The 27,722-nt window shown below is 39.5% G+C and overlaps 1 protein-coding gene across 31 annotated transcripts in view; it reads right to left on the bottom strand.

The window, feature by feature from the left end:
• The window catches only part of ZBTB20 (zinc finger and BTB domain containing 20), an 865,788-nt gene that overhangs the window by 122,875 nt on the left and 715,191 nt on the right, over window positions 1–27,722 (bottom strand). The window contains exon 1 of one of the 31 annotated variants that reach the window (XM_061427640.1): window positions 8,273–27,720. The exons of the other annotated variants lie outside the window; for them this stretch is intronic. The gene's annotated coding sequence lies outside the window, so the exon portion shown is untranslated. Of the gene's footprint in view, window positions 1–8,272; window positions 27,721–27,722 lie in introns of those variants that run through there. 31 annotated transcript variants of the gene reach the window in all.

The following is a 27,722-nucleotide window of genomic DNA, read 5'->3' on the forward strand; positions in this document are numbered from 1 at the left end:
ACAGACTTAGAAAATGAACTCATGGTTGCCGGGAGAAGGCATAGCTGAGGTCTTTGGGAAGGTCGTGTACACACTGCTATATTGAAGATGGAAAACCAGCAAAAACCTGTTGTATAGCACCTGGAACTCTGCTCAATGTTATGTGCCAGGCTGGATGGGAAGGGGGTTTGGGGGAGAATGGAAACATGTATATGTATGGCTGAGCCCCTTCTCTGTTCACCTGAAATTATCACAACATTGTTAATTGGCTATACCCCAATACAAAATGCTTCTGGTGTTAAAAAAATTAAATTAAAAAAAGTGATTAGATTTTAAAAAGAGGTGATTTGATAATGGTTTTCAGCAAGATGATGTATTAATAGATGTTCTTCATCCATAATTCAGATCAAACATTTAAAAGAGGGGTTTAAGAAACATCAGGGATTTAGTTTAGTTATAATATTCTGCTATATTTCAGGGGATATTAAATCCTCATATGACGTACTGTGATGTCCTATTATAAGTTTTATAATAGGTTTCCTAGCTAGAAGGCAGGGTAGGTAAACCAAATGAGTCTTGGACTTTAGCTTTTTTTTAAAAAGTTAAGAGTGAGTTATAGAGCTTATCTTGAAATACTCTTTCACAAAAAGCATATGTGTGATATGAGGACTGGCACTCCCTCTCCATGCCAAGTTGACTGCTGTCTCAGGGAACCAATCTCATTTGAAATGTCTGATCCAAGTATTGATCAAGTCCTTATAAATGCTTGGCAGAGGTCATGGAAGCAGATACAATACCTATAAAGCAAATAAGAAATGTATTTCCTTGTTTGCTTTTAAAAATGACATTTACTGATTTTTTTTTCATTATAGTATTCAGCTGTATGCAGTCATATTATAATTGTCATAACCTTACTTCAGGGACACATCTTTTAAAACAATGCATTATTCAGCAACCTTCAGTAAACATGCAATTTAGGAGTGGAAAAGATGCACACAGAGACAAGTAATCATAGATACAAAGCATGGCGAATTTCTGTGCCATGCACTTCACACCCCAACTCATCTCGCAGGGAAACTAGAGAAGGGGCAGAACCATTTCTATTATGATAATTCACAAAGGGAGGCCATATAGATATGCATGCAAGTCTCTCCCCACCTCTCCATTTACATGCCAGGATTTCAACTCTGCGACACTGAGTCCCTTCATTTAGCCAATTAGTCTTTCCAGCTTCATGTAATGCACGCCAAGAAGAAGGAGAAATAGAAGTGCTGACGTTCACTGCTTTGAAAGTTGCTATTCTAATGCCAAAGCTGCCTCTTGAGCAATTTCCAGAATGTATTAACATGGGAGCAAAGCTCTATTCTGAAAGACATGGATCACATTATGCAGGAGAGCCCCCTTCAACGTGTCACAATCACACAGAATCTCGTCCATCTCTCTCAAGATCTTTACAGTTGTAGTTAGCATGGACTCAAGTTTATGGTCCTTACTCAGGCAAAACCTAGGAGGTCTTCCTGAAGAAAAGGGGCCAATTTAAAAATATTTAACAAGCAAAGCACGACATGTTTTCTGGACCATAGAGTTGGCCAAGTCTTTGCATGGCTGTACTGAAGAAAGCCAGTCAAGGTCCAAAGAAAACTAGCTTCTCAGTTTAGGTTAGAGTGTCATATTCTTCAGTTTCAGTCTTTTTTTTTTTTTTTAAACCAGCTAAGTCTAGGTTCAATTTTAATTATTTTAATTCAATATGCAGCCCCTAGAATTTCCCCTCAATGTCAAGGATCAAGCCGAAAAGAGTTGATATTTTAAACAAAATATAAATATGCTTCTACACTTGCAAGACTTTTGTGCACCTTGTGCCTGTTTACACATGATCCTGATACTTAGCAGGCAATCAGAAGTTGCTCTGAAATACTAAAAACTATTCATTCCCCTTATTCTGTTGACCATCCTGGCCACAGCTGATAGAGTGATGGAGATTTCAACATCACCCTCTCCTTTTCTCTTATCAATGGATTTACACAAGTCAGTTTGTGCCAGTCTGGTCTCTACAAATTCAGCCTTTCTTTGCTTAATTCATGACATGCACAGAAGTGAGTGGACAGGTCCTTCATGGAGGGAGCACAGCACACGGACGGAGCACGTCACTGGGATCAAACACCTTATGACCTAGTTCTGGTTCGTCTACAAGTTAGCTTTGCTTACATGACCACTTCTCTCTTTGAGGCTTCCTTTTCCCCCACATACAGAGTTTGAGCATTGGCTAAGAGAGCACTGCAACATGCCTTCAATTTCTTGTTTCTCTAAAAAGCTTCTCAAAAATGACTTCTTAGTCCTTTCTTCTGACGTTTAAAATCTTGGCTCAGTTTTATCCCTTCAATTGTTACCTCAACATTCCTTTACTGTCTCCTAACTGGGTTGTCCCTTGAAAGGCATCATCTTAAAGTTCATACTTTTTTTCTTCTTATATTCATGCATTTGAGGGGTTGATGCACACATTCATCTTTTCCTATAATCTGCCTCTTTTAGTTATGGTTAATTAAGTTACTTAGTCAACACTTCAGAATACCTTTGATTAGAAGTTCTGCTAGCACCTCAAATTCCCTACAGAGCATTCTCTCTTTCCTTTTAAATCATTCTGCTATTCAAATGCTACAAAACCACAGTCCATGACACCATCCAAATCCCCAAACTTCTGCTAAACTTTCTGTAATAAAATAGTTTGCTTCCACGTCCATCAACAAAAGATAAAGAAGATATGATACATATATCCAATGGAATATTACTCAGCCATAAAAAGAGCAAAATAATGCCATTTGCAGCAACATGGATGAACCTAGAAATTGTCATATTGAGTGAAGTAAGTCAGATAAAGAAAGACAAATATTGTATGATATCACTTATATATAGAATCTTAAAGAAATGGTACAAATGAACCTATTTACAAAAGAGAAGTTGAGTCACAGACATAGAAACAAATTTGTGGTTACCGAAGGCGGAAGGGGAGGAAGGATGAATTGGGAGATGGGGTTGACTTACACACTATATAACTAATAAGAACCTACTGAATAGCACAGGGAACTCTATTCAATACTCTGTAAATATCTATGTGGGAATAGAATCTGAAAAAGAGTGGAAATATGTGTATATATAGCTGACTCACTTTGCTGTACAGCAGGAACTAACACAGCATTGTAAAGCAACTATACGTCAATGAAAAACTAATTAAAAAACCAACCAAATAAATCTGAAAAACAAAAATCAACTAATCTGCTGGAATTTTTTTTTTTTTTGCTTCTTATATGTATGTAAGTATATAAAAAATTTCTTAAAATGATCTTAACTCAAACACACATTTTTTATTATTATCATTGGCTATCTCTTGATCAGTCTTCCCTGGTAGCTCAGCTGGTAAAGAATTCACTTGCAATGCAGGAGACCCCAGTTCAATTTCTGGGTCGGGAAGATCCCCTGGAGAAGGGATAGGATACCAACTCCAGTATTCTTGCCTGGAGAATCCCCAGGGACAGAGGAGTCTGGCAGGCTATGGTCCATGAGGTTAACAAAGAGTTGGACACAACTGAGCAACTAAGCAGAGCACAGCACAACTCTTGATCACACTATACGTAGGATATGAAAATTGCCTCCTCACTCCAAACACCTTCTCAATGGTTTGATTGTCATAGTTCCCTTTTTAGTCCTCCAGAGGATTTCTATCCTACTTAAGATCAGTTATGAATTCCAGACTATCAGCACTGAAAGCCTTTTATAGGTTTTATATTTATATTTTATTTATATTTATATTGCTCATTTAATCTCTCAGAAAATGGTGCCATGAAGGTCCCCCTATATCCACTAAGGACATCTCCTTTGCCTTTTGGCTTCTTCCCATTGACAGTCGTTTCTTTACGTGGAAAAGTACATCTCTGAATCTTTCCCACACAAGCCTGTGTCTGTGGAATAATTCCTCAGCACTGAAGAACATCTCTCCTTCCTTCAAATGATTACTTAAAGGCTGCTTCTGCTAGAGAGACTTTCAAGATTGCTGTCAACCAGTGGCCAATCCTCTTAAACAAGGTAAAAACCACTGCATCCACTTTACCACACTTTAAAAGATTTATTGTACTTTAAAAGTATTTTATGGGACTTCCCTGGTGGTTCAGTGGCTAAGACTCCATGCTCTCAATGCAGGGGGTCCAGGTTCGATCCCTGCTTAGGGAAATAAATCCCACATGCCAAAACTAAGAGTTCACATGCCAGCGCTAAAGATCTTGCATGACGTAATTAAGACCTGCTCCAGCCAAATAAATTAATAAATATAAAAAAATAAATGTACGTTATAATTGCTTATAAATTCCACTGATGGCAGGAAAAAATATAGTGGGTACTCACCCAATACAGTTTGATTAATTTGTTGCATTGCAACTACAGGTCTTAATTTTAAATAGTATATATGTGTGTATACACACACACACACACACACGGTCTTGTTTTGTTACTTTAAGACATATAAAGCTACTTAAGTCTCCTGATTTTGGGGAACTGTCAACTGTTATGCATGTGGTAGGCATCAATAAACACTTGTTGAATTGGACTGAAGAAGAATCATCTTAAACAGTTTACTCTTGGAGGAGGGAGCAATCAGAAGAAGACTATTAACATAAATATTCTATAACAGAGTCTAAGTGTAATAAAAATAATACTCAAATGAGAGTTACTCAAATTTCTCTCATCCTCTTGATTATTTAATATTATATTGATAAAAATATATTTTTAAAAATAGCTTTGACTTTAAAACACTAAATTTACACACTAAGAATTAGACACTAGAAAAATCTCATAGTCTGATTTATTTCTCTGTAATATATCTGTCTTGAGAACATCAGCAGGAATACACCAAAGAAATATGTCCCTCACGGGATCAACTATATAAAAAGACAGAACACATCATCAGCACAAAAATCATTATCCATCTAATTTCTCCCATTCTGGATGGCTCCGGTGAGCCCCTCCATCATTACTGACTAGGGTTAAGATAGACCTTAATGGATTAATTAAACCAAAGTGGGACTGCACTGCAGACCAAAGAGGAGGAGATCCTGATACAGGGCAGGCAACAACCCCTGTTCTTTTACTCAGATGAGTGAGACTTGGCTCTTCCCAAGTGCTGTTTGTTTGTACTGCAAAGGAGTTGTCTAAAAATAAGACTTGGTGCCTATTGTCTGGCTCTTCCCCTTAGCATTCATAAAAATTGAATACTTGGGTGCTAATCAAAAATTATCAGGTAAGAAATTAAATGTGAAGACTCTTCTTTTGCTTCAGGAAGGTGGGAGCATCTGAAAGAGAGGTCAAATGACAGAGACAGTGTGCTCACCTTGGTCAGGAAGGCCAGGTGTGGGGGAGGCTATTGTTGGAGCACGAGTGAGATTCTGAGTGCTGGCAGGACACAGAGAACTCTCAAAGAGCTGAAAGGAAGAGATGCCCACCACAAAGTCACAGTGTGTGTGTTAGTCACTCAGTCATGCCCGACTCTCTGTGACCCCACAGGCTGTGTAGCCCGCCAGGCTCCTCTGTCCGTGGGATTCTCCAGGTAAGAATACTGGAGCGGGCTGCTGTGCCCTCCTCCAGGGGATTTTCCTGACCCAGGGATTGAACCCAGGTCTCCTGCATTGCAGGCCGACTCTTTACCGTCTGGGCCACCAGGGAAGTCACAAAGTCACAGGGACACACCTAAAGGCAGCTGTCAGTAATGGAAACCCTGAGAATCGCTCATATAAAGAGGGCTTTGAAATTCAAATGTGAAAGGAGAAGATGTTAATCCAAAGGCACAATTTAGGGTCTTTTTCTGCTGGTAAAAGGAAGAGGAAAAAAACAAAAACCAAAAAACCACCCAGTTAGTACTGTACCATACTGGCAGTTTACTCTTTCATGAACAAAATCAGCACGTTAATGACATGAACACCTACTTTCCTGATGGGGACAATCACACAACATTAAATATGCCAGTATTAAAAGAGAAAAAAAAGAAAAACAAAAACACCAGGAACACGTCACTCTGGAAATGGTGAGGCTGACTAGGGCAGACTGTCACTACTATCAAGCATATCCTGAGAGTCTATAAAAGCATCTATGAAGCCATAATGAGCTGGCAGGCCTCTTTTCCACCAAAGAGGAAGTGTCCTTAAGGATTCCAGAAGTGGCGATCTGGGCAGCTTTCAGTTTCTTTTTTGAAATAACAGGAGCAGGGCAGGCTCCTCTGGGGGTCAGGCTGGCCCCACCATGTTGAATGTCTGTGTCTAAATGATAAGTAATTGAAGTGAAACGACACCAGTTTCAATAGCTGCTCTGAATTTTAAAAGCAAGTACAAATTCCCAGCCCCTTAGTAGATTTCATTTGTGATTCCTGCATTAGGGGAAAAACTGGCACAAAGTTCAAACAATAATAGTATAGCTCTCAAAAACACACGTCATTTCTTACTAAAGAGAAAAAAAATAGAATTATGGAGTTGAAAAGTTTTCCTACCTTAGTGATTATTTAATCTAGTCATTTTGTAAATGAGGAAACTGAGGACTGGCCAGTGATCATAGAGTTAATTGTACAGCTGGCAACTTTATCAGTAATGAATCTATAAATAGATTCAGGGCTATCAGTGACCCAGTGGAACTGGGTCCCTCAAGGTCTTTCATTCAAACAATTATATATATAAATCAATATATATACATACACATATATAAGTATACACACAGAGGGAGAGGTCTATTGATACAGGTATTTATACATAAAATATATTGCTGGACAGTAAAAACAGGATCCTGTGTCACTATCATGGTCCAGAGGTCACTGGATAAATTTGTTTACTCAACATTTACTGAGCTCCAACCTATGTGTATTAGGAAAGTAAAAGGGTATGATTAGACATAGTTTGTGTTGTTGCAAAGAATCTTACATCTGCAGCACAATCAGATAGAATAATGGAGCAGTCATACGTGTTCCCATTGGATAAATATAAAACCTAATCATTAGGTTTGAATCAAGAGAGGAAGGACCCTGTATTAGAGACTGGAAAGAATAAGGAATTTTTCTAGTACCCCAAATCTAAAGGTCGAGCCATTGATTTCAGCTGTTCTATGCATTTGGACATGCTTTCCCTTCAGAATCTACTCCAAATTCACTGCCCTAAGTAGCTCAGAAACAGGGCTCTTGAGGCCTGGCTGCTCCGCTCCTGCCCGTCTCTGAGAGGGTATTTAGGTCAAGGATGAGGGTGGAGCTGGGGATGAAGCAGCAAAGAACCTGGCTGAGTCCTGAGTCTGTTAGCTCCAACACACTACCTAATCTCCCAGTCATTTTGCTTACAGCTATATCTCAGTATACAACACAGCAGAATGATTTCCTACGTGGTGAACAAAAATCGAGAGGCTAAAACCTAGGTAATATGATTGGTTCAAGTAATCTGGATATGGAGAAAAATCACTAATAGCAAGCTTAAGACCAAAGAAGTGATCAGATCACCCAGGCATTTCTCTTAAAAAGAAGGGAGGAGAGAAATAATACATGTAAGTGTCTACCATGTTTCAGACACTATGTTAGGGGGTTTACATATATTATCTCACTTAATTCTGACAGAAACCTCCCAGAATAGAAGTAACCATCCATTGTTCTTCAGGTGAAGAAACTGAGGCACAGCAAGACAGTGGTTTAACCAGCCTCACAAAGTAGAAAGTGCTTTATGACACTCTTATATGGATCTAAGTTTGTCCAGCTACAAAACTTGTATTCTTTGCCAAAGTTTGCCAAGCAGGAAACCCAGAGGTGAAACAACTATGAATGCCATCAGAAAATATACTTAGTGACTGCTATACACTGCTAAAATTGGGTGCAGACAGTTATACAAATACAAACACACAGTTACTACCACCTTGACATTTAAATATGCTAGCATGAACAAACTGACATTGGACCCACCAAAAAAGAATATTACATGTAGATAATTCAAATGACTCATGTCCAGAAGGGTATTCTTTTCCAGCCATAGAAGACAGTCTACCTGGCACTGCAAAGCTTTTGTAAAAATAGTGCTTAAAAACAAATGAACAAAAAAAATCCCCAAACTCTTTCAGTATCAGAAAAACATGCACAATTCCCACAAAAATCTAGCACAATCAATTCTCCAATAATTGCCAATCATAGGGATTTTTTTTTTCCCTCGAAAAAAATTTAAAGGTGAGCACAGAGTTTGTGCATAAAGGCTTCCTTTTTCAATCCAGGGTTGACATTATCACTGCCTCTGCTTACCTTGTCTTCGTAAAGTGTGGGAAGGGAAAAAGGTTTGAGTTTTTCTTCCACATATGAAGGCTTAGCTGTGGGGAGAGGTTGTTTAAATAAAAACACCGAGTTTCTTTCCTCGTGGTAGGCTGGGGCATTAGGAGATTCTCCTCCCCATTGCAAGCCACCATTCACACACACACACACACACACACACACACACACACACTCCAGTTCAAGCTTGAGGGGTAGAAAAAGAAAGAGGGGGGCAAGAAAAGTGGGGAAGGAAGAGAGGGAGGGATAGGAAGAGTTGCTAAGGAAGTAGTGCCGAGCTCCAGAGTGCTCCAGAAAGTGAAAGTATGCGAAGAGCCCGCTTAGAAGCTCTCAGCTCCTAGCTCTCCAGGGATGGCTCTTGCAGAGCATCAGCTGCAGAACTCAAGCTTTCTGTGGCCAGGATGGCGCTGAAAGAAGGAAGACGCTGGGCAGGGGCTGGAGAGTAATACTGTAGAGCTTTCCAGCCCTCCCACCCTACACTGTAAACAAATCTATTCTCGAAATACTGTAACTTCCCAGGGTATATTCGAATGCAAGGAAGAGGTGCAACTAAGATGAAATGTGATGTGAGAATCTTTTTATCATTTACTATGGCATGATTTAAATTTAAATTATTATTTATCGACCGCAACCTCTCACTGCCACTTGATAATCATGATTGACAGCATGTCGTTTTAATTACTTTGTGAAAGAAATAACAAAGGAGGCACTGAGGTAGACGGGATTGTATTGCCGTAATAAGGACACATGACCAATATCCCCAAATCAACAGCAAAAATGTTGATGGCATGGTCCTGAAGTCATAGGGGTTTGTCTGCTTCTTCCACAGTCAGAACCAAAGGTGAAATTTAAGGTGTGATAGGCCCTCAATAGGTGGTAACGATGGCTACTGCTGTTAGTCTTTTTGAGTAAAATTCACAGCTGGGATTCCAAAGATTCTCCCATGCTGGAACCTGCATTCACATTAGCTTTTCTGGGTGTCGTTACACACAGGGGAGGGGAAGGGTGGAAAAGAAAGCATCCTCGTCTACCACCTTGATGGGGGTGAGGTGAAGGCCACGGAGAGTAGGAGAGTAACGGAGGTGCAGTCAGTCGGCTCTCTCTTGACAGACAGCAGTGTGGGACGGGGTGTTGGGGGGGAAATCCACACACTTGTATTTTGCTAATGTAAAAGTCCCAGTGGAAACATTAGCACTCAAAGACATTAATGTGGATTTGGGACACTCCCTGAAGGATTTTGATTCCATTAGAAAAAAAAAAAAAGACAGTGACAGATATAATCCTGCTTTGATATGTTTAATGCCATTTAAAGAGAAACTGCACCTATTTACCTCAGGCCGGGACACTGTGAGTTCAAAAAGTGAAATAGCAGTTCTCAGTGCAAAGAAAAAGCTTGGAAAATATTATGTGAAAATTAATTTGGCACGCTTCTTTGAAATTTTAGATTTCTGGGATGAGCAAATGGGTACAGTTTTCTTTTAACTGTTTTTGAACACCATGTGTTGAGAAGAAAACAACAGAATGGCAATTGCTCATCCAAAATGCTAACTTGTGGCATGGCACAGTCAAGATGGCCTGCCACAGCCAAAAAGCAGGTGTGTGCTATGCCTCTCACTTCAGGAGCATGCCCGCCACATGTCCCTGCATTCGGCAACCTCTTGCGTTTGCTTTTGGAACCTTTCTGAGGGGGGACAGTAAACATGACTCAACAGAACGTCTAGCCTGGGACGGCTCCCCGGCTTTCTGCGAGACAGACTCTCTGAGAAAGAACGAAGGCAAAACTGGAATAATGTATCTAATTTGGAAATCTGTGACCTAGCATGGAAGTGACTGGTTTCAGATCATTTTGTGTGGCTGAGGTGGAGGATCAAATCAGGTTGGAGAGTGATGGTGACGCTTTTGCGTGGCCGGACAGGCTCTAAGCAATCGGCTGTCTCTTTTGGGCAGAGGACACAGTGAATGCGCCTAATAGGTCATATGCACCTAATGTAAAAGCTTGGCGTAATAAACCTTCACCCCTCAGGTCCACGCAGAAGCTCAACACACATGATGTTCACAATCATTTGGTGTGCCGGGGTGCCAAATCTTCCTCAATCTGACGTTATGAATCTGATATTACATTTGTTCCAGAAATTAAAATGCTTTTATAGAGACTAGGTCTCATTCAACTATTTAACACTCCTATGAGGAACAGGAGATAGAAAAAAAAAAAGATTTTTCTTCTGCCCTGTAAGAGGCCTGATAAAGAAACCAAATTAAAACTCATGACCATTTTTTAAGCCTTAGCCAGGTACTATGTGGAACGAAATCTGAAGATACCTGTGTTGCAAGTGTTGACAAGGTCTGAAATAAAGGTGTAGATGGGGATCAAAATAAGTATTTCAACATAAAGAAATGGGAAATTATTGCTTTATTCTATGATTTTAATTGATAAATCAGTAATCATTTATTAAAAACCTACTATGTGAAAATGCTATTAGTGAAGAGGAGGGAAGAATGAAACCTATAAATACTAAGTTGGGGAAAAATCCTAGAGCTTTACAGATATAACTGAATGATAAACTCTGTAAGCTGCCTTCTGGGTTGGCATTTATGGAGTTTAGAAATGCTAGTTTGTTGCCAAATACTTATATGCTACTGTTAATTTCATTCATTAAAATTACATTATTCACTATGTACCTTTTATTTCTGATGGTACATTCTAGGTGTTGAAGGAGATACAAACTGTATATAAATAAAATCTCTGTATTTATGAGTTTACTGTGCAGTGATAGGAGTGCACAGGAGTGATATCCTGGTGTAGGACAGTATGTAATCAGTGCCAAGTAAGACATTAAATAAGTGCTTTAACAGTTCAGAAGAAGCAAGACCTCTTGGCTATGAAACAGCCCTTCCATAGATTGACTAAAGTTTCTCAAAGCAGGAAAGGAAGGGATTGGAACCAAACTTTAAGGCACCAGCCATCAGTACACAGAGGGGCTAGCTATCTATGAAGGGAGGGATATGTACCCTCTATCAAAGCACCTCTCACACTGAGTTGTCCTGTAATCAGTGTTGACCAAGAACTTGCATGGCTGAAAGAGGAATCAATACGGATGTTAGGCCAGGTCAGTGGTTCTGCATTAGCCCTAGATATTCAGGTGATTATTAATTCACTGTTCTAAGTTGGCATTACAAAGACATCATATTTTTTCCCATATAATTATGAGAAATTCTGTCTTTTATCCACATCAGAGTAAGGGGAAGTACAATTCAGGGCTCTTCCTTGCAAGTGAGGAGAACACTTTGCCCATGCAGAATGCCATTGGTACAGAAATCACAATGTTTTTCAGAACAGCAGCAAATGAAATTCTTCACCTCACCTTAGGTGGGTGAGTCAGAATCCATGCTCCCTAGAAACAATGACAATGGAGTTGGGGTGTGGCAGCTAGGTTGGGATTACATAAGAAGGCAGGTTACCATTCAGCAGGAAACAGAATTTGAGTAGCCTGACTTCTAGGTCTGGGTTCTATCTATAGAATTGCTTTCTTTTTCCATTTTTTTTTCCTCTTGGACACTCTAGCCCTTTACATCACGAATAGTGGCTTTCTGTAGTTGGTCTCTCTCTCTCTCTCTCTGTGTCTTTTTAAGAGGAAGGATGGCTTTACTGATGTGCCTTTTGTAAAGAATTCAAGGTTGTCTGGATCTTCAAAGAATGCAATTGAAAAAAAAATACTGTTTCTTTGATTCAATGGTGCTTACATTTGGGCAGAGTTTTCTTTTTCCATCCTCAAATACAGTATTTGAGACAATCTGCCCACAATGGAAAGCTTTTAGAGCTTCAAAAGTGTAGGCGAACCAAATCAGAATTAATCTCTGTGAAAACGGAGACTCGGGCACATGGAGAAAGTTTAGAAAAAAAGAAATCTGGGCAGGAGGCAGTCCCACAGAAAGATGCCTGATAGCTCTACTAATTTAAGATGAGCTGGAGTAGAACAGGTGAAGAAGGGCCATGGAAAGTTCTAGCTGCCATGTGATCTGCCGTCTTGATTCTATTCATTTACCTTGAGTCTGTGTTATCAAGGGGTTTAGTTGATTTGCTTAAGATGTGTCTTGTGGTCTGACTGTAGGAACCCAGTGAAGGCTGATAAAGGGGAGTCTAGGTTAACTGGGCCTAAGGTGAAGTGGCCAATAGCTATTCACTCAGAAAGGACTGACCAGACCAGTCTGCAGGGTATCTATAGCAGTGCTGCATTTTATTATCATATTAAAATCCATGCATTTTATAGGGGGAAAAAAAACTGCAAACCACAGAGGCAAAAAGGGTAGATGATTATAATGATCATCTTTGAATACTTGGTGTATGCTCATCGGTTTTTCTTCATATGTGGATTTCTCTACATATGTCATCTCATTTGATCCTCATGCTAACTATGAGAGGTTGATATTTTACCCGTTTTCTTAGTGAGGAGCCTAAGGTTCAGAGAAGTTAGGTGAGCATCCTCTGGTCACACAGCTAGCAGAGGCTAAGCTGGGATTCAAATCCGAGCGGTAGGACACAAAGCCTGAACTCTTTTCTGTGCCTTGTGCTTTTTATGGCATGAAATCAGTGTTGGGGGAACTCTGCCCAGCATCTCTGGTTAGCAGAGTGAATTGCTTTTATCATTTGCCAACATGTCATAGAAAAAAACCAAAACAACAAAAAAAAATTAAAACTCCTGGCTCTAGGAGATTTCCTATCAACCACCTGAAGTTTGGCTTGGTTACATATTATTTGAATATTTGACAATCTTATAAAAAGTCTAACAACAATAAAGAATTTTTCATTTAGGCTAGCTTCTATGTTAGTTAAAAATCTCCTATTCCTACATAACAATGTGCCTGGGGGACTCTCTCACTGCCAAAAACATATCTGAAAACGCTGAAAAGTCAGAATTTGGGGCCTATATACTGACTAATATTACCAGCTGTGAGTCGGCTTGAACATCGGTAATATGATATTTCCCGCTACAATTTGATTTGGTTAAAATGTGTTTGAAGTTCACCCTTCTATTAACTAGAATTACCACCTCCTGAAACTGGAGGGCCCCTGAGAGCAGGCTGCTAGTGCAATCCAACCTCCCACCTGCCATCAGTGCATTTCCTGGCAACAAATACTATTAAATTGATAACTACAGAAATAGGTCAAAATGTCTTTTCAATAGTTGCTAATGTTCCCCTAATGTTCCATCTCCTCCCTTTGATTCTCCTGCTAACATTTTCTCTAACATCACAGGAACAACAACTAGTCAAGAGAAATGCTAGAAGATGGAGAAGCTGGCAGCCGTGGATAGAGGAGGTCTTAGGAGTTCCCCCAGTTCTCAGATAGAAAAGCTAAACTTCCCTAGGGGCCAGAGGCCCCAAACTCAGCTCTGCTGCTCAGTTGACCCGGAAAAAAAAAAAAAGCCATGTCCCATATGAGCCTTCATACCCTCCTATGCAAAAGAGGAAAACTCAAGATGACTGATTATTCAAATTTGCAAAATGCTCAGAGTTCACAGGAGATAAGAGTCTTGACCAATCTCAAAGCAGTGGGGTTTTAAACTTATGCACACTATGTTCATAACTATACCTGTTAGAGCCTTGGCTCTCCAAGGTAGAAACCTACTTTTATATAAAGAAATGACATCACAGCATGTTTTTGTGACAGAGACCCTCTGCGATCATCCCAGGTTTGATTATTCACCATGTAAACCTGCATTTTTTCACCCCCTTTTCTCTCCCAGGAAGAAAATTGGCTTCTCTGAGTTCGTATCACATATGTGACCGAAGATAAAGAGGCAGAGGGGTGGGCACAGCTGTATCAGGGCACAACTGATTCTAGGCAGATAGTCTGGCTCCAAAGAGAGGCCACCTCCCTGGGGCCAGGAGTACAAGCCCCCTTGTTAATGAGGTACAGTTCAATTTCCAGCACTTCGGTGAGGCTAACGTATCTTAGGGTGACTGAACCCCTCATGCCTGGGTGCTCTGATGGTTTCAATCCCCAGAGAGTTACCTCAGTGTAAAGTAGTTTTGAATTGGAGCTGGGGAGAGGGGGTGGCGGGGAGAGGGATAATTCTGGAACAGGGAGGTTGAAGGAAAAAAATCAGATAAACGCAAGGACCCTGGGTCCCCGAGGCAGAGGAGAGGAAAAAGGGGGTGCCCATGAGCCAAAAGTACTCAATCTGTTTAGCATTTTCTGCTCAGGGCCCTGTCCAGAGCTGGTGAACCACTGAAAAATCTCTTGAGAGACCCTATGGTCTCTGAGTCGTGTTTTCAGCTTTCCTCTGTGCCACAGGTGTGTTGTCACTAGACAGGAGATCAGCTGATTTGAAACTTGCAAACTTCAGCCTACCTGGTTCAGGCAAATCAAGGTTATTCTAATCGCTTGTAATTTAAACTTATAGAGACCACACAGTCTGCCACTTCTCCATCAGATTCCTTCTGCCCGCCTTCCTTTCATGAGGGAGGGAGAGCAGAGGTGTGGAAGAGAGCACACCAGGAGAGGAGGCAGGAAGGGTAGAAAGGGCTCGCTTTCCTAGGTTTCTGCTGTGAGTGGGGCTTTGTGTCAGGTAAGCCTCTCTCTGGGTTGGCTCCGGCAACCCAGGAGACACTGTTAGTGTTAGGAAGTGTTTTACAGGTTCAGGGAGGCTAAGTAGCCTCATGGAGGCTACTTAAGGTGGCCAGTCAGGTTCCTTCTCCCAGCTCCTAGCTCCTCTGGCATATTTCCTCCTCCTCCTGGTAATGGGTCTTCCCAGGTGGCACTAGTTGTAAGGAATCTGCCTGCCAATGCAGGAGACAGAAGAGACACGTGTTGGATTCTGGGGTCAGCAAGATCCCCTGGAGGAAAGCATGGCAACCCACTCCAGTATTCTTGCCTGGAGAATCCCATGGACAGAGGAACCTGGTGGGCTACAGTCCATGGCTCACAAAGAGTCGGACCCGACTGAAGGGACTTAGCATGCCCATGCACCTGATGATGGGAGCTTAGAAACCGGTTTACAAACCAGTCATCTAGAATATATCTTTTGGGAATATTGAGGATGCCCTGAACCATCAAGGGTATATCTGGCTGGGAGTCAGGAGCTTTGAATTCTTCTGGTTAAGACCTAGTCCTACCAACCTTCACTAAAGACACATGCAGACACTTGTATGGGATCTGGTCATGACCTCACATCCCTGCCATTCACACTCATCAAGGGGGTGGCAGGGGTGTGAAAGCACCAAATTCAACAGAATCATTCTCATTAGATGTTGTATGTAGATTAAAGAGAGGAATTCCCTCCTCCTAATGCCTGTTTGGGTAAGAAGGAAGGAAAGATTGATAGGAGCTGAAAGCAGACGGGGTCATGAGAAAGATGTGGAATACACAGCAGCAGCCACGGTAGGAACTTGAGAGAGCCTGAAGGCAAGGCTAGAGCTGGGACATAAAATTGTTTTAGCTTACATGGATGTGTTTGATCACACAATGGATGGAAACTCCTAGTCTATGCTAGATGTCCTGTTTAAAATCTCCATTGAATCGTTGAAGTCTATTTTAACTATTCAATAACAGGCAAATACTTCATTACCACAACTATTTCTCCCAAGTATCAATCTCTAGCAAAAATAATATTTGGCTGAGACCACTACAACATTTCTGATGACAACAAAAGACCATCTGGATGATAACCAGCTTGAGGTGTTTGCAGGAAAGAAGGAGAGATGCGTTCTTCTGAAACATAATGTACAGATAGAAATCTTCAGAGTTGAATGCAAGAATTAGCTTCTGAGAAATTGAGAAAGAGGTTCATTTTCAGTAGAAGAGGATATGTGACTGATATCTTCACTTGGCATGCTAGGAAAAGATAAGTTCCAGGCAGGATCGGCTATGTAATCTGTGGGGCACAAGGTAACATGAAAATGCAGGATCCCTTATTAAAAATCATTAAGAATTTCAAGACAACAACAGCAGCGCATTAAACCACACTGAGGGCCCTTCTGAGTGCAGGGCTCAGTGTGACAGCGCAGGTTGTACAGACAGGAAGGTGGTCTTAATTCTAGCTGTATTGTTTCCACCAAGGCATTCTAGCCCCATTGTCACCAAGGCCTAAATTAAGAAAGATGCACCGCCACTCTCAAAACTCTCAGTTCACCCTGTCTTCTTAGGGTACGGACGCAACTGAATTCTGCAGGGAGGATCAGAATGGTCTGCCAACATGTTTGATAGATTGCAGTTGTGCTGGCTTCTGCTCCATTTGTTACAGCCTCTAATCCCCACTTCTGTTACAATCTAAAGATGCCCAGGATATCAATGACTGGGGAATTGAAACATAAAAACACAAATTTCCCTGGAAAAATGAAAAACAAGCAAAAATAATGAAAAAGAAGTTGAGTTTCCTGGATATAAGTCCTACCCCTGATTTCTTTCTGGCCTTACCTTGAGCAGGTCTTGGGCATGTGCATACGGGCTCAGAAAACAGGTGAATTACCACAATAAGTCTTTTCAGTTTGGAAAAAACAGAGGAAACAGGAGAACTTGGTCTTAGCCCAGTAGAAACTTGCTGGGTTCACTAACTGTGTACTTGCTCTCTCTTTCTGTCTGTCTGTCTCATTATGCTAAGTTGGAGCTATGACTTCACTCTCCGTGGAAGCTAAGTTTCTCTTTCCTGGATGCTTGGAATGGGCCAGAGAAAAGCTATTAGAGGGTAATGGTCATGTCTAAAAAATCACATTTATTTATCTTCACCTGCCCTCCTCACGTCATTATCATTCCACTGAGGTCTGTATATAGAAAGCAGAGATTAAATAGCCAAGATGAACATCAAAAGAATAACAGCAGTACCGAATAGATGAATGTGGCCTCTTTCCCAATGGTCTTAGGGGCTTTATATATACTGAGCCTGATTCTTGCAGGGGCAGACCAAGAGCCTGGGCAGATGCCTGGGATGTTTGTGTGGGCTGACGCTGACCCTCTCCTAACTATGTATCCCTGTTCCATTTTCTAAAAAACGTGTCTAATATAGAGAACTAGTTCATGTCTACAGCCAGAATTATACTTTGATACTAGACCTTGATTTAGGAGTTTTCTTAAAAAAGATATCTTTTGTTTTGCTTAACAGGTTTGTACTGCCTTGAGTAAGGCCACTAGGGTCCATAAGTAGATGGAAATGCATTTGACTCTGTCTAGTTACACTTAGTTTTCAAAATGTCTTCCATTCCACGGAGATGATATAGGTTTGGTCATCATTTTCAAGTGTTTTAACAATTGGTAGGGCTTCCCTCGTGACTCAGTCGGTAAAGAATCTGCCTGGAATGCAGGAGACCTGGGTTTGACCTCTGATTCGGGAAGATCCCCTGGAGAAGGGAATGGCGATCTGCTCCTGTATTCTTGCCTGAAGAATTCCATGGACAGAAGAGCGTGGAGGGCTATAGTCCATGGGGTCGTAAGGAATCGGACAAAACGGAGCCACTAACACTTTTAACAATTGGTAATTAGCAGAAGAGATCTTAAAAAATATAGTGATTGACCTTCACCACAGATGCATATATAAACTCCTGATTCATTTACTCTGAAATCATTCTCCCCTGCTGGAAATAGATAGCTATAATATATACATTTATATATGTGTGCACAATCAGCCTTAGCAATACCGCTGTGAAGGAGATGAGGATAGATGGTTTTCTATTTATTTGACAAATACACTATTACATAGACAGGTTAAGTGATTTGTCCTATAAGGAAAGGTGGAGATGAAAAAAAAAAAAAAACAACAAAGCCTGTCACATCTGTCCTCAGGTTATACCACTCTAGAATTGTGTAGCCATTATTGCTTTTGAGCAACTTGATCTAAATATTTGGCAAGGCAACTTTCCTGAAAAAAGATCTTATACTTCTTTCTTTTCCATTGGTACTTTCTTTCTCCCTCTTTCTTCCTCCCTCTGAGATCATTATAAACTATTGGTAAATGTGGCTGCTCTAAGTTTATGCTTGCTCTTCCTGAGTTCAGATGTATTTTAGCTCTTCAGACAGCATAAGAAAAAAAATCATCTCTGAAAGGTAATAATGATAAATAATGCTGAAACAATGGGTTTGAGTTAATGTCATGGCAACAGTTGATATGGGTACAAGTGAGGTCTTGGACTCACCATTCACAAGAGCTAGTCTACTGGTTCTGAGTTGACTTAAGAAGAAGCACAGGCTTCTCTGAGGCAGAACACACTTGTCAATTCTCTGCTGTCCTCCTGGGACTTCAGACATGGGCCAAACCTTTCTGCTGCACCTTTCTCTGAAGTGCTGCAACTTGGAGCTGTCTCTGTTCTACACTAGGGCTACATCCTCTAAGTTCTTGACCTCAGATAGCCCTTCTCTATTTTGGTACATATTTGCATGATGCTCACGGTGCTATATTTGATTTAAAATATTGGCATGACTGTTATTTGGCCAAGGAAAGACTGTTTTGCTATCACTTTAAATCTTTATTATCTATTTTGCTAATTATTTATGTGAATAAAAAATATCCTCAACTTCTTGCCTCTTTTCATGGTTCTGGTTAATGTTTCACAATGTTATCTCACAAAATACTTGGGAAATACAATTTGGTTTTAATAAGTCCTAAACAAAACACAATTGTGAAAGAAAACTGATAGAGAACGATATAAAATAAAATTTGAAGGTAAGTGTGATGTTACTCAGTTCTGAAATATCCATCACTCTTAGTCCTTTATAATAGAATGCAATATTGCCAAGAAACTTGTTACCCATACTAATTGTTTTTTTAATGAAGGGACAAAGTGATGTTTCTTTTCTGATGATAAGAACTGCAAGCCCAGCAGTATAACGGCACCCGAGTGGCGTCTGAGATGTGAAACTGGCTTCAGTGATTTCTCTTAATGGAGACTGCTCAGTCAAGACCTTCAAGCAAGCTGCTGCTGTTTAGGACCCAGACTCCACAAGGAACGTCCCGGTTCCCTACAGAACCTGGGCTGGCTGTCATCCCATCCTGTATCCAGTCTGCAGTCGCTACTCAGTCATGTAGAGCGTGCGTCTGGGGACGACACACAGTGGAATAGGAAAGGCTACAGAGCTCTGTCGTACCAGCACGTTTATTGTAAGGAACTAGTTATGCTGCAACTGCTTTGCTCTTTTATATTCTAGGCAACACACTGGTGAATATAAGTCATAATGAACATATTCAACATTTTTTTCCATCAGTTCAATACATTATTCATAAATATTAGAGATGGAAAAGACCTTGTTGATTATCAAGTCCAAACTTTCTTTCTGCACTGCCCTTTCCCCTCAACTGTTGTTGTTAGCTCAACAAAACAAGACAACGACAAATCACATGAAGAGAGGAACAAATTCACAAGTTTAACAAGTAAAAAGGAAAGCTCCACTGAAGTCCGTATTGAGGGTGGGGAAGTCCAAGACCTTCCCTTCCTGCTGGTGGAGCTCTGAAGACTAAGAGTATGGTAGCCCTTTGCTGTGAAGATGAGTCAAGGGAGAAAAATGCTAATTTCTTCTCTTGAGAATCACAATTCAAGGTAAAGCCCAAGAGGCAATCCCACGTCCTTGGCCAAGTGCTTTCTATCTGTCTCTACGACCTGGTGTGGATTCAGGCATTCTTCTCTCCTGTTGGAATTTGAGATACTGACAATAATGATAAAATGAAAATGTATAAATGAATAGAGAGTTAAAACTACTAGAGAATGCTCCCTGGGATTATCTGTACTATCAAGATAGGAAAACTTTGCAGATGCTACTGTCTCTCTAGAGGAATAAATGCTTGCATTTTAATATTCTCAGCAGCTGGTTCCTGTTGAATGCCATCAGGATGATTCAGCCACCCACCAGGAACACCAGTAACAGCAAGTGCACACAGAGAAATCTGCAAAACTTTTCTTCTCTTGATGCCAACACTATTACTCTGGGAAAGTCAGAACCCTTTATTGAATTACCAGTTCTACTAAATGTGACCTTGTTCCCCTCACAAATACCAACTTGCTCTCAAATAAATGGAACTTCTGGCTGATAAAGATGCAGCATTCTTCCTGATTTGAATACACCCCGCCATCAGGAGCTCCTTGACTATGGTCATGTGACCTGCCCCTTTAAATTTTCTCACTATTCACTGTAACCCCGAAGAACCAGTCAGGTCCGCACACATTCCAAGTCCACCTTGTAGGCCATCCTGCCTACAGCTGACCCTACACATGTAATGCTATATCTCTAGCCCCACATGCCCCAAGTTATTTTTCATTTCCCCGTTTTTAGAAGTCTCTCATTTCCACAGAATGGAGTTGTACGCCCAGAAAACAGAAATGTGAAGATGAACTGCATTGACCCTAGATTTCACTGATACAGAATTATCAGACCATATTCAACTTAAGACAAAAAATTCTATACTTGCCCCCTTCTTCAAACATACCAAATTAGACACTAAAAGAGAAAAATGCCAAAGATGACAGCTAGCTATCAAAAATGTCTCACTGTATCATTTTCTGGTCCCCAAAGTAAAATCTAAAGACATTCACCACAGATTCAGGTGCTCTCAACAGCCATGAAAATATATGGCTGGAGAGGGAATCTATAAATGTAATGAATACACAATTGGCTTATAACAGATGCAACTAAAATTAAATTCGATATCTTGACCCGCTCTCCAAAGTGAAAGTTTCTAGTTCAGGCTGCAGACAGAGGTATAACCAGCTCATTAATCACATGAACCAGAACTATAAGCTGACACTTCTGGAGATGCTTCAAAGAGCAGTCCTGCATGGCTTGGGGGTCTGTGGGGAACCTGAAAGGGAAGGCAGAGCTGACAGTTTAGAGTGAGCAATACTGCTGTCTTTTATGGTATCCACAGGTCAGCCAGGGTGACTATTCTAAACTTCCAGGGAAAAAACGGAAAGGTTTTGTAAGGAAGTAATGGGACCTATGGACTTGTATAAAAAGATTTGATACATTTTTATTCAGTTCCTATTATGTAAAAGTAATTGTGATGGTTGCTTGAAGGGAAAGGGAATCTTAACAATAGTAGTAGTAACAACGACAATGATATTGAGTGATGACTACTCTCTAGTCATGGTGCTGAGCCTTCTATATACTTCATTTCAGGAATTCTTACAATTTCCCAACAAGGTAGTCAGTAGTGTTCATTTTCCTCCTTTACAGATGTGGAAACTGAGGCCCAGTGAAATTAAGGGCATTACCCCAAATTACATAGACCTGTTCCTTACATTATAAATAAACACACAAATGGCTAATCTATAAGACAAGACAAAAGCCATTAAAGGACAGAGTATTGTAGAAATAAAGAAGGCAGAATTGCTTCTGCTTGGGACCACCGGGGGAAAAGGAACAGGGGTGTGGGAATGTAGTGTGTGCTTAGGAGACAAGGAGTAGCCTAGTTAACACAGCACTTTCTGATTAGAAGTCATATTTTGATAAGATGGTAAGATACATTGATCTGTACAGGAAGATTTCTAAAAAGAAGGACTTCTTTCTAAAATATTTTCTGACTACAATTTCTCAAAAATTTTTTTCTTTCTTTCTTTTTCTCTTTTTTTCCATTGGTGGGAATAGGTGGAAGAAGAGAAATGAGATACAAGCTTACCTTGGAGGGGATAGGAGGATCATGTAGGGGGAGCAATGTTAGGAGCAGAGGGTATCCAGGGAGTCCCAGGGTGGGTGCAATTTCTTTCATTTCCCAGAATGCTGTATCCTTATCACACATATTTGACCCTTGCCCAATATATAGTAGGGTTATTGGTATCAAAATAGGAACCCTAAAGTCTTGGTTACTCTGCTTTCTTCTTCAATTACTTCTGGAATTTTTTTTTTTTAGAAATTTGTTTTAGGGGGTCAGGCTTATGATATAGAGTAGTAGCTAGAAAACTTGAATTGTAGTACAATTTGCCTTCCTCATCTTGAGAAAGTTTGATGGTTTCTCTGTTTACATTTTCTTATTAGCATGGTATAAGCTCAAAGAGCATTTCTTCTTCTGTTGAGCAGCCTGCCCCTCTGGTGAAAATAAAATCTTGTGCTTTTCCAAAAATTTGCCATTCTTCTCTGTAGAACCACTGGTTTACAGAATCCAATGTATAGCACCACTAGTCAAGATGAATTCGTGGAGATTCAGTTTCTCTGCTTTTCAAGCTTTTATTTTAAACAGTGTTTTCCAAATGTAAGTTGTAATATATGAAATACATATTTAAAAAAATTCTGCATGGTCTTGCACCAGATATTCAGTATTCTTTTCTGGAGAGTTTGATAATCCACTCATCCTTATTGAGATATCTAAGGCTCCTTCAAGCTCTAAGATGCCATGATTATGATTCTATGATGCTGACACTTGCTTTGTCGACACTTAAAGCGGAGCTTTTCAACTTCAAACAATAGCATAAGTTGCTATAACAATTACACTTACATGAATCTTTAAGCAAATGTACATAACAGCTCTTTACAACTATTATCACACTGGACAGCCACAGCCAAAGCTTAGGAGGTTGTTAAAATTCTCTGCAAAAGCAAATTCTGATTCTAGAAGGAAAAAGTACTGTTTTTCTATCTACTTTTAAAATTAACTCTTTTTTTTTTTTTTTTTGGTATCTGTTAATTCCACAGCCAGCTATAAGCTTTAAGCATCTCCAATAACTTTCATCATTAGCTTCCACTCTGTCATGACTTCTGTATCTCACCCTCCTGACCCTGGCCACTGAGGTCACTCTTCCTGATGTAATCAAGCATGCTTCTTTGTCGTTACATTCGTCACAGTGCTCATTAGAATTATCATCATTCCTACTGCACCTTAGGTCGACGGAATTAAACGTGCTTATGTGATTTGTTGTCATTTTAATTTTTCAGCCAGGATTTCTTCATCCAGAAGGACAATTTCATTTTATCTGATCAATAAATAACTAGCCAGTCAAATGACTCTGGAAAGACTGGTAGAAAATCATTCTTTGGGGCAAAACCTTAAGTCTAGAGAGGTTTTTAGAAACCTGGAAAGTGGCATTTCACTGACCTGGAATCCATAGGTTCGAAATATACTGATGTCAAATTAGTCTTCCAATATAGTAAAGCAGTAAGGATAAAATATACATGATTCATATTTAGGTGTGTGTTGAATTTAATAAATTAGTTGGGAGTCAAGGTATTTTTGAAGAGAATTCAGTCTGTCCACAGTGACTAATTCACTGACTCTCAATAGCCTAAAATATTTTTTGCTGTAGCTTTAACCTCATTTTTTTCAAGATAAAGAATATACATAGACTGTGAAGTGGCAATGCAGACCACTGTGACCTTCTATATATTCCTCAACTTTTGCTCTTTCTATGGTCAGGGTATGTACAAATAAATAAATCTACAATAGTTTAAATCTAGAAAATTTTTTTTGGCTAAACTCTGAAAACATAGCTTAAGTAGAGTTGAAAGTGTGGCATCTCATCATTTCTCTATATTATAAGGCTTACAAATGCCACCTTATAAAAGATATATTTGTTTATTTTCATGTTCAATCAAAAGTGTAGAGTTTCAGGTCTAGGAATGGATTACAGATCGTTTTCTCCTGGTTATTTTTGGCTTTAAGTATATTGATCATTTTATCATTTTCTTGTTTTAAACTGCTTTAAACACAGCACAAATGTTATTCTCATCATGCCAGAAATGGGTTTGGAATTGATTTTGAGTTTCCATCAATTTTACTCTTTGCTCTCTGTGAGAAGTTTTTCACTTGGTTAAATTCAAAAGGATAGTTTTGTTCAAAAGATGTCAGAATACAGCATTTGGAGATCCTTAGCTGGACAAGAAAACTGACATTTTCTACTTTTCAAGAAAAAAAAAAAGTAATAAAATTTTGTATCTATTGCTATGGACTTTATTGAAATTAGGGAAGAATCATTCATATGAATGCAATTTCAAGGGCTTCCCCCCTCTTTCTCTTCATGTAAGTGTTTGACAAAAGCATGTATCTTCTGAGAAGCTGGCCTGATTGGTCCAGGTTGGCACTGTTTCAGTGTTTGGCCTACGGCGGCTGCTTAGGAATAATTTCGTCTCATCCTCTCTATTTTCCTGGACTGTATCGGACTCAGACACGTGGTATGCAAAGGAAATCCAAGTCCCTTAAAAATGCTATTTCTTTTGGTACTAAAGCCAAGCCCAGTTCTACTTTGGCCAAATGATCTTATCAAGATTTACAAGAGATATTCAGTAATATCTCCAATCTGGGAGAAGACATCCCACTAAGAAAGATCATTTACTACATACAGAATACATATATCTTCTCATCCGCTACCAGGGAAGGACATGATCAAACTTATCCTATTGTTACCGAGAATAATATAACACCGATGCAAATTTTATGCCATTATTCATTTCAATTGATTTAAAAAGAAATAAACAAGTAGTTCTTTCCATATTAAAGCAGATATACTGAAGATCTATTTTCAGTTATTGCTGAAAATATTTTGGCTTCCATAAAGGAACCGTCCTAACACTGCTGCTTTGCCCTCCTCTGTGCTGTCACAATTCAGAATTTGTCACATTTCAGCCAGGTTCCCTAGACTAATTGGATGAAACAACTGCATTACAGTATCAAGATTCCTTTGCAGAATCAAATGAGAGGAGATCTGCACAGTTTATATAGCCTGGAAGATTTGTAACCAACACAGTCCAAATCCTATATGTTACAATATATCTTTCTACGTTTACAGTAATAATCACTTTTATAAAAACTGTTATGATTTAACTTCACACTTAAGAACATCAACAAACATAGGGAGAAATTTAGATATATAACCTTCATTTCCCACCCCATCCTTACTTCTCCCCTGTGCTGTTTCGTGTTTCGGAGCAAAATGCTTACTCTTTTTTGAAGAGTCACGAAATCTCTTCTCTAGCAATCTAAGCCCTTGATTTTCCGTGTGTAGCATGACACACCTTGAAACAGAAAGCCCCACACACCAGAGTGGGACGTTAATTTAAATACAGACTTAGGGGGAAGAGCTCCATCTACTGAATCAGTTAGATCACAGTTTGTACCCTATAGTTATCCCATTCACTCCTTTCAACCTCTTAAAGACTCTGAGGAGAACTGAAAAGTTACAGACCCCCCAAACAGCTTTGAGTCTGATGCCATTTTGAATACTTTCCAATTTCCCCGAGCCTCTTTCCTTCGCCCTTCCCAATCTCCAAAGCTTTCCATGTTTCAACATAAAAGAAAAATGGGATGCTCTGCTGTATAAATCATACCTGGGAAAAGGTAGAAAACCATTGGTAATAGAAAGAAAAGCCCCAGATAGCTGACGGGAAAGCAACAGAAAAAATTCACTCTACCTGACCCATTGGCAGCCCAGGTAAGAAGCAAAGAGAAGAGTAGCCTACTTATTCCTCTTGCCTTGCATCATCGCTGGGGAAGTCTGCAGCCACCCAGGATCAGCTCTTCTGGGCTCTCCCCAGTTGCACAGTGTTGTTGTGGCATTGGGAATTTGCTGTGGCTTCGTAAGATTATGGGGATATGCTTCAGCAAGCCAAAAAAGTCACAAACAAAATTCAGGAGAGAGAGAAAAAAAAAGTACAAAAACAGCTGATCTGACTGGGGAAGCGCCTGGCATTTTCCTACATATGCCACAATTTTCTTTGGTATTTCCTGGTTCTATGATCAGAAAAGTTATCATATCGTGTTTATTACTTTTGTTTTTTCAGGGTTGCTGGTGGCGAGGGGTGGTACAGTGACAGCAAACAGAGTGGGAAGCAGCAAGGTAAAGATTACTTCTACTTGTGTGAAAGCTTTCCAGGGTATCACGAGGTTACAAAGTTCCTTCTTCAGAATACTGAAGACGTATAGAAATCATATATAAGAAAAAATAGCCATAGTCTTACTGGATTGAGAGAGAAAAAAAGAAAAAACTTTTTAATATGGAACAAAGCAAATCGTATCTGAATAAACCTGAATGTTAATATAGCTGCATAAGATTCAAGGGTATGTAAGACATAAAAAGACTATAAGTTAAGCTAAATTATTAGAATAAAAAAAGACAGTAATAAGTATATACACATATTAAATAATCAGAGGGAGGCAACAGTTAGTTGGATTTTTAAATTACAGAAAAATACTAAAATGTAATAAATTAATAAAAGTTTGGATGAATGCTAATCCTCTTTTATGCAAAAATAGAATGAATATAAATGTAAAGTGAAGCTGTGAGTGTGTGTGTCTGTATGTGTATTTGCACAAAGTATTACTGACTGACATTGAAAGATGCTATATTACATAGAAATGAAAACTTTGAATTATTTTAAATTGGGCATTTAAAGTATCAAATTAACCTGGCAGGTTTTTTTCTTTTTAAAAAATATTTTTAATTTTCAAGTTCTGTTTTAAATCATGGAAAGAAAAAAATAGAAAAGCACTGCATAGATGCACAATATGTATTTTGTAAAAAATTACATTTGCATTTCTTAGAATATTTAGTTCTCAAAAAACGGCTAATTGGCTTTTCTTCAAGCCTCTGCAAGACACAAGACAAGTTCAGTTCTGAGTCAAGAAAAACTATGAGAAATTTCACCTCAAAATGAAATTTATTTGGATAGTTATAAAGGCCTGAAAAATGAGATTATCTCCACCATAACTATAACAAACAGCTAATGAATAAATAAATTCTGACAAGAATCAATAAGAACTGCAAAGCCTGAGAGGGTCATCGCAGACTTGAAAAAGGTAAGCAAGTGAGGAAACATCAAACAGAGTTAATGGAGATAAAGCATTCTGAAAAATGGCAAGTGTTAACAATCACCGACAGGAAAGAATATACTTCCACAGGGATGACAACAAGAAAATGAAACAAACCAACACAAAACAACTGGAAATATATATTTCCTGGAGCAAAGTATGACTACTGATTCAGCAAGAGGAGAACCTACTTCTTTGTCACTCCCTTTGGAAGCCTTGCTTAAAAAAAAAAAAAAAAGGTTGCACAAAAGATACATGTGTTCTTTTTCTGGTATTATTACAGGCCCACCTAGATTTAGATTTAGCTTTCGATTCCAGATGAGATCAGACATGTTCAGACTAGCACATCCTTGTTCTGTAAGCACAGAGCTGCTATCATCTCACTGGCAAATTCTCGGATCCCCAAATTTATGCACAATAGATGCTCTTAAAAATTTTCTACTTCAGTCAAATACCTCACTGAGTTCAATTTTTTATTATTTCACTCTGCTAGTATTAAGCCGAAAAGTTAAGGCAGGCGACTCCCATAAGAAAGGAAAGTTGAATAGTACTTACCCTAAGTATAATGTGCAAGCCTTAAAGGGGGAATCTACTTCTGCTCTAGGGTTTTTAGAAAGGAATCCAGGTCTAAACTCAGCTCTTGCCCTTTTCCCTTCTGGAAAACTGGGTAGACTCACAGAAGGTGGCTCTGAGAAAGATCTTACAAATCAACAGCC

This window comes from Bos javanicus, chromosome 1, assembly GCF_032452875.1.
Source record: "Bos javanicus breed banteng chromosome 1, ARS-OSU_banteng_1.0, whole genome shotgun sequence".
Lineage (NCBI taxonomy): Eukaryota > Metazoa > Chordata > Mammalia > Artiodactyla > Bovidae > Bos > Bos javanicus.